Source organism: Xenopus laevis, chromosome 2S, assembly GCF_017654675.1.
Source record: "Xenopus laevis strain J_2021 chromosome 2S, Xenopus_laevis_v10.1, whole genome shotgun sequence".
In the NCBI taxonomy this organism is placed as follows: Eukaryota; Metazoa; Chordata; class Amphibia; order Anura; family Pipidae; genus Xenopus; species Xenopus laevis.
Window position 1 is genome coordinate 145,479,246 of NC_054374.1, and position 12,472 is coordinate 145,491,717.

Consider the following 12,472-nt stretch of genomic DNA (forward strand, 5'->3'; position numbering starts at 1 on the left):
TTCTATATTCATTCTATATTCGTTCTACAGTTTTATCAGAATTAACTCTTCAAACACCTTTTTGGCAATTATTTTTTTTATTCTTGGTTATTATGTTTTATGCTCAGTCTTAGCTGCCAAAAGTTGTATTGATGTGCATATGTAGTGCCAACTGTACTCAGCAGTTGACTATTAGGGCAGCATTTAAATTAATTCATTAAATTGGTAGCAGTGTATTTTTGGGGTAAGGCTGATAAATTATTGGATTATCAATAAAATAGTTTTTCCAGCTTTTAAACGGGGGTCACTGACCCCATATAAAAACAAATGCTTTGTACTGCTACAAACTAATTTTTACTGATACTTTTTATTACTCATCTTTCTATTAAGGCCTCTCCTATTCATATTCCAGTCTCTTATTCAAATCAGGCATGGTTTCTAGGATAATTTGGACCCTAGCAACTAGATTGCTGAAATTGCAAACGGGAGAGCTGCTGAATTAAAAAAAAAATAACTCAAACACTACAAATAATAAAAAATTAAAATCAATTGCATGTTGTCTCAGAATATCACTCTCGACATCATACCAAAAGTTAACTCAAAGGTGAACAACCCCTTTAAAGGGATACTGTCATGGGAAAAAAAATTTTTTCAAAATGAATCAGTTATTAGTGCCGCTCCAGCAGAATTCTGCACTGAAATCCATTTCTCAAAAGAGCAAACAGATTTTTTTATATTCAATTTTGAAATCTGACATGGGGCTAGACATATTGTCAATTTCCCAGCTGCCCCAAGTCATGTGACTTGTGCTCTGATAAACTTCAATCACTCTTTACTGCTGTACTGCAAGTTGGAGTGATATCACCCCTCCCTTTTCCTCCCCCCCAGCAACCAAACAAAAGAACAATGGGAAGGTAACCAGATAACAGCTCCCTAACACAACATAACAGCTGCCTGGTAGATCTAAGAACAACACTCAATAGTAAAAACCCATGTCCCACTGAGACACATTCAGTTACATTGAGAAGGAAAAACAGCAGCCTGCCAGAAAGCATTTCTCTCCTAAAGTGCAGGCACAAGTCACATGACCAGGGGCAGCTGGGAAATTGACAAAATGTCTAGCCCCATGTCAGATTTCAAAATTGAATATAAAAAAATCTGTTTGCTCTTTTGAGAAATGGATTTCAGTGCAGAATTCTGCTGGAGCAGCACTATTAACTGATGCGTTTTGAAAAAAAACATGTTTTCCGATGACAAGATCCCTTTAAGCAAAGATGTATCTTTTGTTACTGTATAAGTTAATATACTGTAACTATACCCTTGTCCTATACCCGTGTTCACACCTTGTACAGTACTGTGTACAGTACACTGTATATGGTAGGTATAACTACTTCCCCAGCTTTTAGGAAGGAATTTGCATAAATAATGAACTTGTTTAAGCTTTTTCCGATTACTTTCAATTTTCTATTTGTGACCATTTTTCTAATATTGAAGTCTAAAGTTTAATTTTTCACCTTTAAATGTTCTAAACTGATATATTTAGCTAATACATTTATTATGTCGCCAAACGAGCGGATCTCTCCCTGATATTCCCACAATGAACAGATGCGGCCGTGATCCGACTAGATTTTTTTACCCTGCCGGATCGACATTGGGGAAGCCTTTCGGAGGGCCCCACACACGGGCCAATAAGCTGCCGACTCTGTCTGTCTGCAGCTTTTATTGGCCTGTGTATGGGGGCCTTTAGAATAGATACAGTAGTTACTAATATTCCCCAAATGCCTGTGTATGGGGGCCTTTAGAATAGATACAGTAGTTACTAATATTCCCCAAATGCTGCTGAGAAATATATTAACTAAATGTAGCGAATTGTAACAGTTCAGAATGTTCCTTGGATCACTGAGCTGTAAGACTGAGACACTTAAATTTTAGAAAAACAGTAAAAAATAACAGATAGAAAGTAATTGAAAAAAAGTCTTTGTTTATGGTGAACAATTTAAAAAGAACTGAAAAAAAAGTAAGATATCGAATTGCATAAGCTTTTAGAGCAACACAGGCTTGAAAACAGAAGGCTTAAATATAGGCCATGAAACAGAACACAGCGGGGTTCTCTCCTGGAATCAAGCCTTCTTCTCTCTCGTGGACTATATTTATGCAACTGTATTTTTGTTTTTTTTAGCCATTTCATTATTAAATGTTCAGCTGCTTTGAAAATATATAAGATAACTTTTATGAGCCCAAGAAAATGCATGTAATATTCGGTTTACATTATTGAAACAATTATTATTTCTATAATGGTGCCACTCTGGGTTTTGGTGGTGGTGGGGGGGGTTGTTATATCACGAATGAAGGTCTTATACCTTATCCCTCCCCTTACAGTTTACAAGTGCAAGGAATTGCTCCATTGGGACAGCCCAAACAGGCAGTGAAGTGGAGTTTATTGCTTCAGGTTAAATACCCCATCATTTCACTCATGGAAACCTTCCCTTGGATTGGCAATGCATTTCATTTTGGCTGAATTTGCCCTACAATTGCCAATACTAGGCAAGTTCTAGCAGAGCCAGAATAGAGATGCAGGTGCCAGAAGTTTGTTCAGCAGCCACAGGTTGTCTCTCTTTGTTCCAATGTCTCATGGCAACATGTCTGTCTAAGCTTTGCCTTTCAAAGCAGGGGATGCATGCTCTGTCTGTCACTAAGTAACTAATGACTTATGAGCTTGATGAACTATGTGTTTGTACAACTGCCCAGTCCCTGCTAGGGAAGTCATTCAGGTAGAACCCACAGAGCAACTCTTCTATTCAGCTGGTTTGTTTGTGTGATTTTGTCACTTTTCAGGTTACATCACAAAGGCAAAATATTTATTATTGTCCTTATTTATATAGTGACAACACATTGACACAGTTAGAACAGAACAGTCTAAATTTTTAATCACATTCACACAACACACTAGGCCCAATTTCATCAGGAGCCAATTAACCTGCCTGTATGTTTGTTCAGTGTGGGAGGAAACCCCAAGGAATCCCAACCGCAGCAGTATTATCCATGAGAACTATTCCTGAAACAGCTAGTTTCACCCAGATCAGAGGTTCCCAAACTGTGGGGATGGTGCCCTTGGGGGGATCTGAACAAGAGCAAGTGGGACTTAGACTAAAGGCCAGTTAGGGTAAGATTTTAGATACTCCAGGAAGCTTAAAGGAATTGTTCAGTATATTAAAAAAAAAAACTGGGTAAAATACAAATGTTTCCAATATAGTGCGATAGCCAAAAATGTAATGTATAAAGGCTGGAGTGACTGGATGTGTAACATAACAGAACACTACTTATTGCTTTGCAGCTCTCTTGGTTTCCGCTGATTGGTTACCAGGTAGTAACCAATCAATGTCTTGAGGGGGGGCACATGGGTCATAACTGTTTGCTTTTGAATCTGAGCTGAATGCTTAGGGTCATTTGCAAACACACTGAACAATTATGTTCCATGTGACCCCCATTGAAGTCGCTGACTAACTCAGAGTTAGAGAGCTGAAATGCAGGAAGTAGTGTTCTGGCTATTATGTTAGACATCCAGTCACTCCAGCCTTTATATTTTTTATTTTGGACAGCCTATCTATTTACCCAGTTTTATTTTTACATTAAACTATTCCTTTAACCTAAAGATCCATAAAGTGGGATTTGTGTGTGAGGACTTCTGTCCATCTGCTTTGCTATGTATTACTGGAACTAAGTCTACAAAACTGATACAGTAATCTGTAATTTTATTATGAACTAAGGGGGCACTAAGTGGCAGATTAATGACATGTGGGTCCCTAAGCAACATGCACACACACAGGCCCCCCTCAAGGCTACTGCTGGGTCCTGATGCTTACAGATCCAGGCATACATGCACCCAATCTCTTTATGCCGGATCAGGTCTGGCGTGCACCAATGACGTCACTGGATCTGCAGGTATCCAGACACACACATGCTCCTTGCCTGCCTTCTTCTCCCAGGAGGTGCCCCCGACTGGACCAAGTAGTGCAAACAAAATAAATATTAAAAGAACACAGAAATAATGATTGAAAAAAAACTAGAATGGAACCTGATCACGCTGGACCACTGGGCTATAGACATGGGTATCCTGTGCATTAATCCTCCCCAGGGGTAATTGACAAAGTTCCAACCATCAACAACTAACCCAAAGCTTTAGCCTCAGAGAGGGATCCTCCACCCTAAAGTGTAAAACTACTCTGTCCACCCTGCTGAGAAATGGTTTGACTGTGGTTAAGTTTGATTTTTTATCTACTCAAAACTCACTTAGGGGCAGATTTATTAAAGGTCGACTTAAAAGTTGCATTTTCGAGTTTTTTTATGTTCAAAACTGTCAAGTTTGACTAGGGAGTTATCCAAATTCAATTAGAGTTTTTTAAACGATTAGAATTTGATTTTCAAGACTTATCATATTCGGGCCCCTTAAGAACTCAAATTCGACTATTCACCACCTAAAATCTGCAGAAATGCTGTTTAAGTCAATGGGAGAGGTCCAGGGATTAATTTTTAGGTGTCTGCAGCCTTCCTGACATTCAAGTTTTTTTCAGAGATAAAACTCAAATTCGATTTGAGTTTTTGGGTCGATTCCATAATTGATAAATTTCAATTGGTCGAATTTTGAATTTATGGGAGTTTAGGGGAGTTTTTGAAAACTCACATGAATTTGAAATTCAGCCTTTGATAAATGTGCCTCTTGGGTCAAAATTCACACATTCGAATTTTAATCCCAAATTCAAATATAAATTCGAATCTAATGTGAGATATATCACACCTCGACCATGGAAACAGTTTTAATTCAAATATTCGCCACCTTAAACTTGCCTGTAAATAATTTACCTCTGCCTGGTGGTCTAGTGGGCAGCGGGGTCCACCGCCGCGTCCTTGGCATGGACACCCGCTGCGCCGCTCCTTCCTTCCTGGTGCCGGCTTCCTCTAAGGCGCGCGCCGCACACGTTCGTTTCTTAAAGGCGCAGTGACGCTGGTGTCTGATGTCAGCGTGCAATGGCTCCAAATTCAAAAGTATAAGAAAGGAACTAAGTTTGCAGCACACTGCCCGTTGTTGGGTTCTATTTAGAAGTTCCTGGGTGTTAATTCCTTGTGAATCCTGACTGATCTATTGTGTTTTGACCCTTGCCTGCCTGATTTACTACTCTGATCTCTCTGATCCTGCCTGTCTGTGACTATTCTGACCTCTCCAATCCGACCTTTGCCTGTCCATCAACTATTCTACGCTCTCTATCCTGATTCCGGCCTGTCTGACCATTCTATCTGCTTGTGCTGGCCCGGCCTGCCTGTTCCTGGTGGTGTTCTTCCTTCCAGTATCCTGGTGAGACGATCGTGCCCCTTTGCTCGTCCAGAATCGTTAGCTTTGCTCCTCTCTCTGTTAAGACCTGGCGGCATACAATTAGCCGAGGGCTCCTCCCGAGTTGAAAGGCGGCGTTTAAAGGCAGAAGAGAGAGCTGAGACCAGGGAGCTTAGCTTGGGTTCTGGATATAGGGTGTTGAACATGACATTGCCAAATTAATTTACAAGTCAATGGCAGAGGTCCATTGAACCAGTTGAATATGTTAATTGCTTCCTGACATTCAAGTTTTTTTCGAAGGGAAAGCTCAAATCAAATTCAATTCCCATTTTTGGGTTGGGACTATTCGATCGAATATAAGACATTCTCATTTTTTATTAAATAACCTCCCATTCAAGAGCATATTTGAATTTATTAGAGTAAAAAATATCACATAAATTCAAAATTCGATAAATCTGCCCATTAAACTCTATGGGAAAACTGATGACTGAATGCAGAGATACATTTTTCCTACATCAATCTGGTGGTACATAAATTCTATGGTGGTCCCAGGATCAAACTACTGTTCAGCTTATAACAAATCCCCAGAATTATATATTGTCTCTGTTCCATTTTTATATGTAAGTGCTGGGAGACACATTAATACTTTATAAATGATTGATAGCAATAAGAGCTGGTACTTCTAGCAGAACATGTTAGGCTTAATGGAATTTCAGAGTAGTGGGGCGAAAAAGAAGACAAATCTGCTAAGGTATGGATGCAAAAGTCTGTTAGGACCCTGCTGATGGGTGACTGAATATAGAGGATTATGCCCATGTCCATTCCTGGAAATCTGACTAGACAAATATCTGCATCTGAGCCACTCTTGGAACAAGACTAATCGCTCAACGATCAAGTGGAACGTAGCTGAGCCAAGTGGCAGCTGCAACAAAGGTCCCTGCTGGATCCAAAGCCTTTCCTTTCAATCACAGTGACAATGGTCCTTATGTGAACAGACAGAGAAGAACAATTATTTGGATGGAAACTAAAAGAGAGAGGGGGAATCTACCAAATAAAGCAGGGGATTTTTCCCTTACCTAGCTGGCAGAACAGCTGGCAGAATAAGCAGGGCATTACCTGTTCCTTTGCAAAAGAATAAAGATCCTATCACTTCAGCTAAAAATAAAAAAAATAATGATAAGTTGTCAAGCAATGTTGTGCAAAGCTTTTGTGTTAGGCGAAGCGCAAGTAATGGGGTGGGTTGAGGTGTGTGAAAAGGGATGATTACTGTTGTAAAATGTGGTTCAGGAGGTAATTCATGACTACTATGGTCTCCGAACAGCCTAGAGAATACACCACTATAAATTTACCTCTCAGGTCGTCACATATAGTCATTATTCGGGTGCTATGCAGAGGTTGAAAAATCCATAGATTCGATAATCGTGCGCACACCGTACTCATTTTCTTTCATTGATTATTTAGCAAAATTGCATCATTGGATACATATCAAGCATTCATCAACATTTTGGTTCATAATCTGGAACCTTTCTGAAGATGCATTACCATAAATATATATATATATATATATATATATATATATATATATATATATATATATATATATATATATATAATGTTCAAAGTGGACCAGCACACCGAAGTTTTCAATCAAAAGAGTTTTATTTCAACATCACTCATGTGTCCAACGTTTCGGCCCACATTAGGGCCTTGATAAAGGCCCTAATGTGGGCCGAAACGTTGGACACATGAGTGATGTTGAAATAAAACTCTTTTGATTGAAAACTTCGGTGTGCTGGTCCACTTTGAACATTGTATACGCTGATTGACCAAGCACCCATATTCGAACAACAAGGAAGGAGTGCAGGTACTTTGTGAATGCTTATATATATATATATATATATATATATATATATATATATATATATATATATATATATATATATATATATATATATATATATATATATATATATATATATATATATATATATATATATACATACAATATATATATATATATATATATATATATATATATATGTATTCGTGAGAAGAATACCAGAGTCTTTGATAAAGGTCAGATTGCTCTCTTCAAAGAAAAACCTTTCATTTACTTTATAAGTCCTGTTTGTGCGGACCCTCTCTTCAGGCTATATATATATATATATACATATTTGAAATGTAGATAGGACTTCAATCAATTCTCTATTCTCTGACATAGTCACTGAGATAGTCAAAAAGCCAGCCAATCTTATAATGAGCAAAAAATAAAAATAAACTACCTATTCAGAGTCCAGAAATGTATTCAAATATATAAAATATAACGGAAAGGAGGTTTTGAATGTTTAAAGTGCGTTTTGTCCCTTTTCAAATGTGGAAGTTACATTTCGCCTCACCTTTTCCCACTTTCCAGTGGTTTCAAAGTTATTTGTGACTTTAATTGCTATTGAAAGAGAGTTGATTGTATTCTCTGCACTTCACCTGAAGAAAATGTAGCTCATTTACAAAAGTGAAGGAGAACTGACTTACATTGTTTCAAGCATCAGAACCAGAAAACAGAAAAAAAGAAAACAAACTGTGCATTAGCTGCAATTACATTTACAAATAAATCTAAAACATCCTAATTAATGTACGTGCAAAGTTGCTTAGAAATACATTTATTCAAAGGACCCCTTTAAGAGAAAAAGGGTTGTCATAAATAAGGCAAATATAATATGCAACTATTGTTAGTACTTTGAGTACAAGGATATCCAAGCTGTATTTAAAAAGCAGCTTTAACTTGGACACTTCTAATTTATGTAATTTTACCCATTTATATGAGGCAACCACACTACTAGGTGCTGTCTCTTCTCCAAATGTGGCCTCAGCTTGATCATATAAAGATATTAAGAGAAGTACATTAATACCTTTACTTCTATAGTTAATACAGTATAATACTGGTGATGCTGAACTTCCAGGCACTACTCGACAATTTGTAAAAAAAACAAAAAAAAAACCCACAACACTTACTGGTTAATTATAAACACGCATTCCCTGCTGGGTAATTTGCGTTAGGTAAAGAACTTTGCAATTAACCTCTGGTACTGGGAAGGAGAACATGAATTCCACTGGGCCCTTTATTTACATTTTTAAGCCAAAATCGTCACACTAACTACCATCTTACCCTCTGTCATTGGTTACTATAGTGACTGGCAGAACTGTCCTCAAGGGGTGCAAATAGGAACAAACCCACAAAACAGCTGATATAGGCCAGAAAAGTTAAAAAATAAAGTCCAATAGCAAATTCCCTTAGAATATCAGGATATCATACTAAAAGTTAATTTGTAATTTATATACTAAATAGGTTTATTGTTGTGAACACTATTTCCTTTTAATAAAGGCAGCTGTTATAATTGAGAATCAATAAAATAGTTGCTAATATTGCACAGATGCTGCTGAAATATGTATCAACTATTTGTATAAACTAAATGTAGCAAATTGTAACAGTGCACCTGGATCACTGAGCTGCCAGACAGAAACACTAGAGACAAGAAATTTAAGCTTTAAACTGATATTCTGGGAAAACAATAAAATATAAAAGATGGAAAGCAATTGAAATAAGCAATTGAACTGTCTGAAAACAACTGAACCATAAAAAAAGTTTGGAAGGTGATCAACCCCTTTAACGAGAGATGTTTATTCCAAGCAGGATCTTTCAAACAAATTCCATCTAGTTAAAGGATGAACAGAATTTTACTGCATATGTAATGTTTGTTCAGATCTAAATCCCCAAATCCAGAAGTTTTGATATAAACTACATTTAAATTAAACAAATCACTAAAATGGGACAAGTGTAACATTCTATTTGTATTATGCCTGTCTGTCTAGATGCTGTTACACTACAATTCTCTGAATCAAGGTTTGATGGGAGATGTAGCTGTTAAGTTATAATGCAAATTTCTTGTTAAGCAAGGCTAAGATATTTTTGGGGAGAAGTATTAGTAGGACCTCTATTAACTTTAAAAATAAAATTTTCAGGACCCCACTGGACCTGCTCCGACAGAAGATACAATAAGAGTGGGGGTGGAGGGCAGGGGTCCAGTATAACAGGAGCCATCTCAGGGCCTGAATCGCTACTGACTGTGGCTGTGGGATAGCAGGTATAGTAGGGAGAAATGGTGTCTATAGTAGCAGTGGGATAATAGTCTCTGGGAAGAGACTGTGGCTGTGGAATAGCAGGTATAGTAGGGAGAGAAGGTGCCTATAGTAACAGTGGGATAATAGTCTCTGGGAAGGGAGTGTGACTGTGGGATAGCAGGTATAGTAGGGAGAGATGGTGCCTATAGTAACAGTGGGATAATAGTCTCTGGGAAGGGAGTGTGATAACAGGTATAGTAGGGAGAGATGGTGCCTATAGTAACAGTGGGATAATAGTCTCTGGGAAGGGAGTGTGACTGTGGGATAGCAGGTATAGTAGGGAGAGATTGTGCCTATAGTAACAGTGGGGTAATAGTCTCTGGGAAGGAACTGTGGTTGTGGGATAGCACGTATAGTAGGGAGAGATTGTGCCTATAGTAACAGTGGGATACTAGTCTCTGGGAAGGGAGTGGGGTTGTGGGATAGCAGGTATAGTAAGGAGAGATGGTGCCTATAGTAACAGTGGATAACAGTCTCTGGGAAGGGAGTGGGGCTGTGGGATAGCAGGTATAGTAAGGAGAGGTGTTGCCTATAGTAATAGTGGGGTAATAGTCTCTGGGAAGGGATTGTGGCTGTGGGATAGCAGGTATAGTAGGGAGAGATGGTGCCTATAGTAACATTGGGGTAATAGTCTCTGGGAAGGGAGTGTGATTGTGGGATATCAGGTATAGTAGGGAGAGATTGTGCCTATAGTAACAGTGGGATAATAGTCTCTGGGAAGGGAGTGGGGCTGTGGGATAGCAGGTATAGTAAGGAGAGATGGTGGCTATAGTAACAGTGGGATAATAGTCTCTGGGAAGGGAGTGGTGCTGTGGGATAGCAGGTATAGTAGGGAGAGATGGTGCCTATAGTAACAGTGGGGTAATAGTCTCTGGGAAGGGATTGTGGCTGTGGGATAGCAGGTATAGTAGGGAGAGATGGTGCCTATAGTAACAGTGGGATAATAGTCTCTGGGAAGGGAGTGTGACTGTGGGATAGCAGGTATAGTAAGGAGAGATGGTGCCTATAGTAGCAGTGGGATAATAGTCTCTGGGAAGGGAGTGTGACTGTGGGATAGCAGGTATAGTAGGGAGAGATGGTGTCTATAGTAACAGTGGATAATAGTCTCTGGGAAGGGAGTGTGACTGTGGGATAGCAGGTATAGTAGGGAGAGATGGTGCCTATAGTAACAGTGGATAATAGTCTCTGGGAAGGGAGTGTGGCTGTGCGATAGCAGGTATAGTAGGGAGAGATGGTGCCTATAGTAACAGTGGGATAATAGTCTCTGGGAAGGGACTGTGACTGTGGGATAGCAGGTATAGTAGGGAGAGATGGTGGCTGGTGCCTATAGTAACAGTGGGATAATAGTCTCTGGGAGGGGAGTGTGACTGTGGGATATCAGGTATAGTAGGGAGAGATGGTGCCTATAGTAACAGTGGGATAATAGTCTCTGGGAAGAGACTGTGGCTGTGGAATAGCAGGTATAGTAGGGAGAGAAGGTGCCTATAGTAACAGTGGGATAATAGTCTCTGGGAAGGGAGTGTGACTGTGGGATAGCAGGTATAGTAGGGAGAGATGGTGCCTATAGTAACAGTGGGATAATAGTCTCTGGGAAGGGATTGTGGCTGTGGGATAGCAGGTATAGTAAGGAGAGATGGTGCCTATAGTAACAGTGGGATAATAGTCTCTGGGAAGGGAGTGGGGCTGTGGGATAGCAGGTAATGAAATTACCACAATTTTTATAGTGAAGGGACCCTGGCTCTGGTTAAAAACAAACCCTGTTCAAGAAGACCAGCAATAAAAACACTCTGTAGACAGCGTCAGATATAGGGAAGTGATTATATCAGTATAATAACAAGGCACAGAAATACTCATGGGCAGTGGCATAACTATATATTACTAGGCCCCTAGCAAATTATTTTTCAGGCCCCCAAAATGTCTAGAGGTTGACCTGTTATACCAGTATTTATTGAAATTGTATATGAATTAGGGTCTCATGGGGCCCTATATCTCCTGGTCACCCTGCAGCCGCAGAATCTGCTTCCTCTCCATGGAGCAAAAGAAGAGGGGACAGGACAATTATTATAGTTAATCTTTGCCCCAAAGGTTTGTCGAACTACAGCTCCCATCATCCCCTACTGGAAGTTGCAATTCAGTAACACCTGGAGGGGCTTCACCTGTTTAATTAAAACTCCCATCACACCCTGCTGGAAGCTGTAATTCAAAGAACATCCACGATGTAAACAATGAGCCATAATAACTGTGTGAGGTGTTTCATGTCTGTCTGAGGAAGGGCTGAATGAGAGTGCCAATGCCCAGCTGTAGGACATACAACAATGAGACAGTCCCCGACCCCCCTCTCCCTCCCACTGACTGAGACTGAGCGGAATGAAAAGCTGAAATATTCATGGGCAAGCAGCATGGCATGACACACAGGAGCAGCACACAGAGCATAGTTTCTTACCTTCCTCACACAGTGAAAGAGTTACAGCCGTTTTGCATGATGTGCCCAGTTTCTGCCACTGCTTCTGCTGCTTTTATTTTCTAGTTCACAGCCAGTTTGCCCCCTTCTGTTTCTCTTGTCAGTTTTAGCTCCGCCTTCCCCAACAAGCCTAGGCAACCGGCTCCAGGGCCCGCCCTCCTCAGCATCCCTGGCAACGATGATTGGCCCATTCGCCTGCTCCAGTTTTCTCATTTCCAAAACAGACGTCAGTCACCATCTGTGTGGGTACAGGCAGGGCATCTAGAGGGGGTCATGGGCAGTGCTGGGGAAGCCCGGCAGTCCGTGGAACGACAGGGGTTTCTTTCGTGACAGGGCAGCACAACATCATGCAACAATGGGGCATATTTTTATTAACACAATAAAGCAGCGTTCAATTCCCTCAAACTTCTTTCCCTCCCTCAGTAGGAGCAACAGCAGCAGTGGCGTAACCACATATTACTGGACCCCATAGCAATTAATTTTCCAGGCCCCCAAAATGTCTAGAGGTTGACCTGTTTTAGCAATATTTA

The 12,472-nt window shown here is 39.9% G+C and overlaps 1 protein-coding gene across 1 annotated transcript in view; it reads right to left on the reverse strand.

Moving 5' to 3' along the window:
* The window catches only part of fry.S (FRY microtubule binding protein S homeolog), a 275,333-nt gene extending 263,306 nt beyond the window's left edge, over positions 1-12,027 (reverse strand). Inside the window, exon 1 of the mRNA XM_041584507.1 lies at positions 11,925-12,027. The gene's annotated coding sequence lies outside the window, so the exon portion shown is untranslated. The remainder of the gene's footprint in view (positions 1-11,924) is intronic.
* Positions 12,028-12,472: the final 445 nt, after the last annotated feature.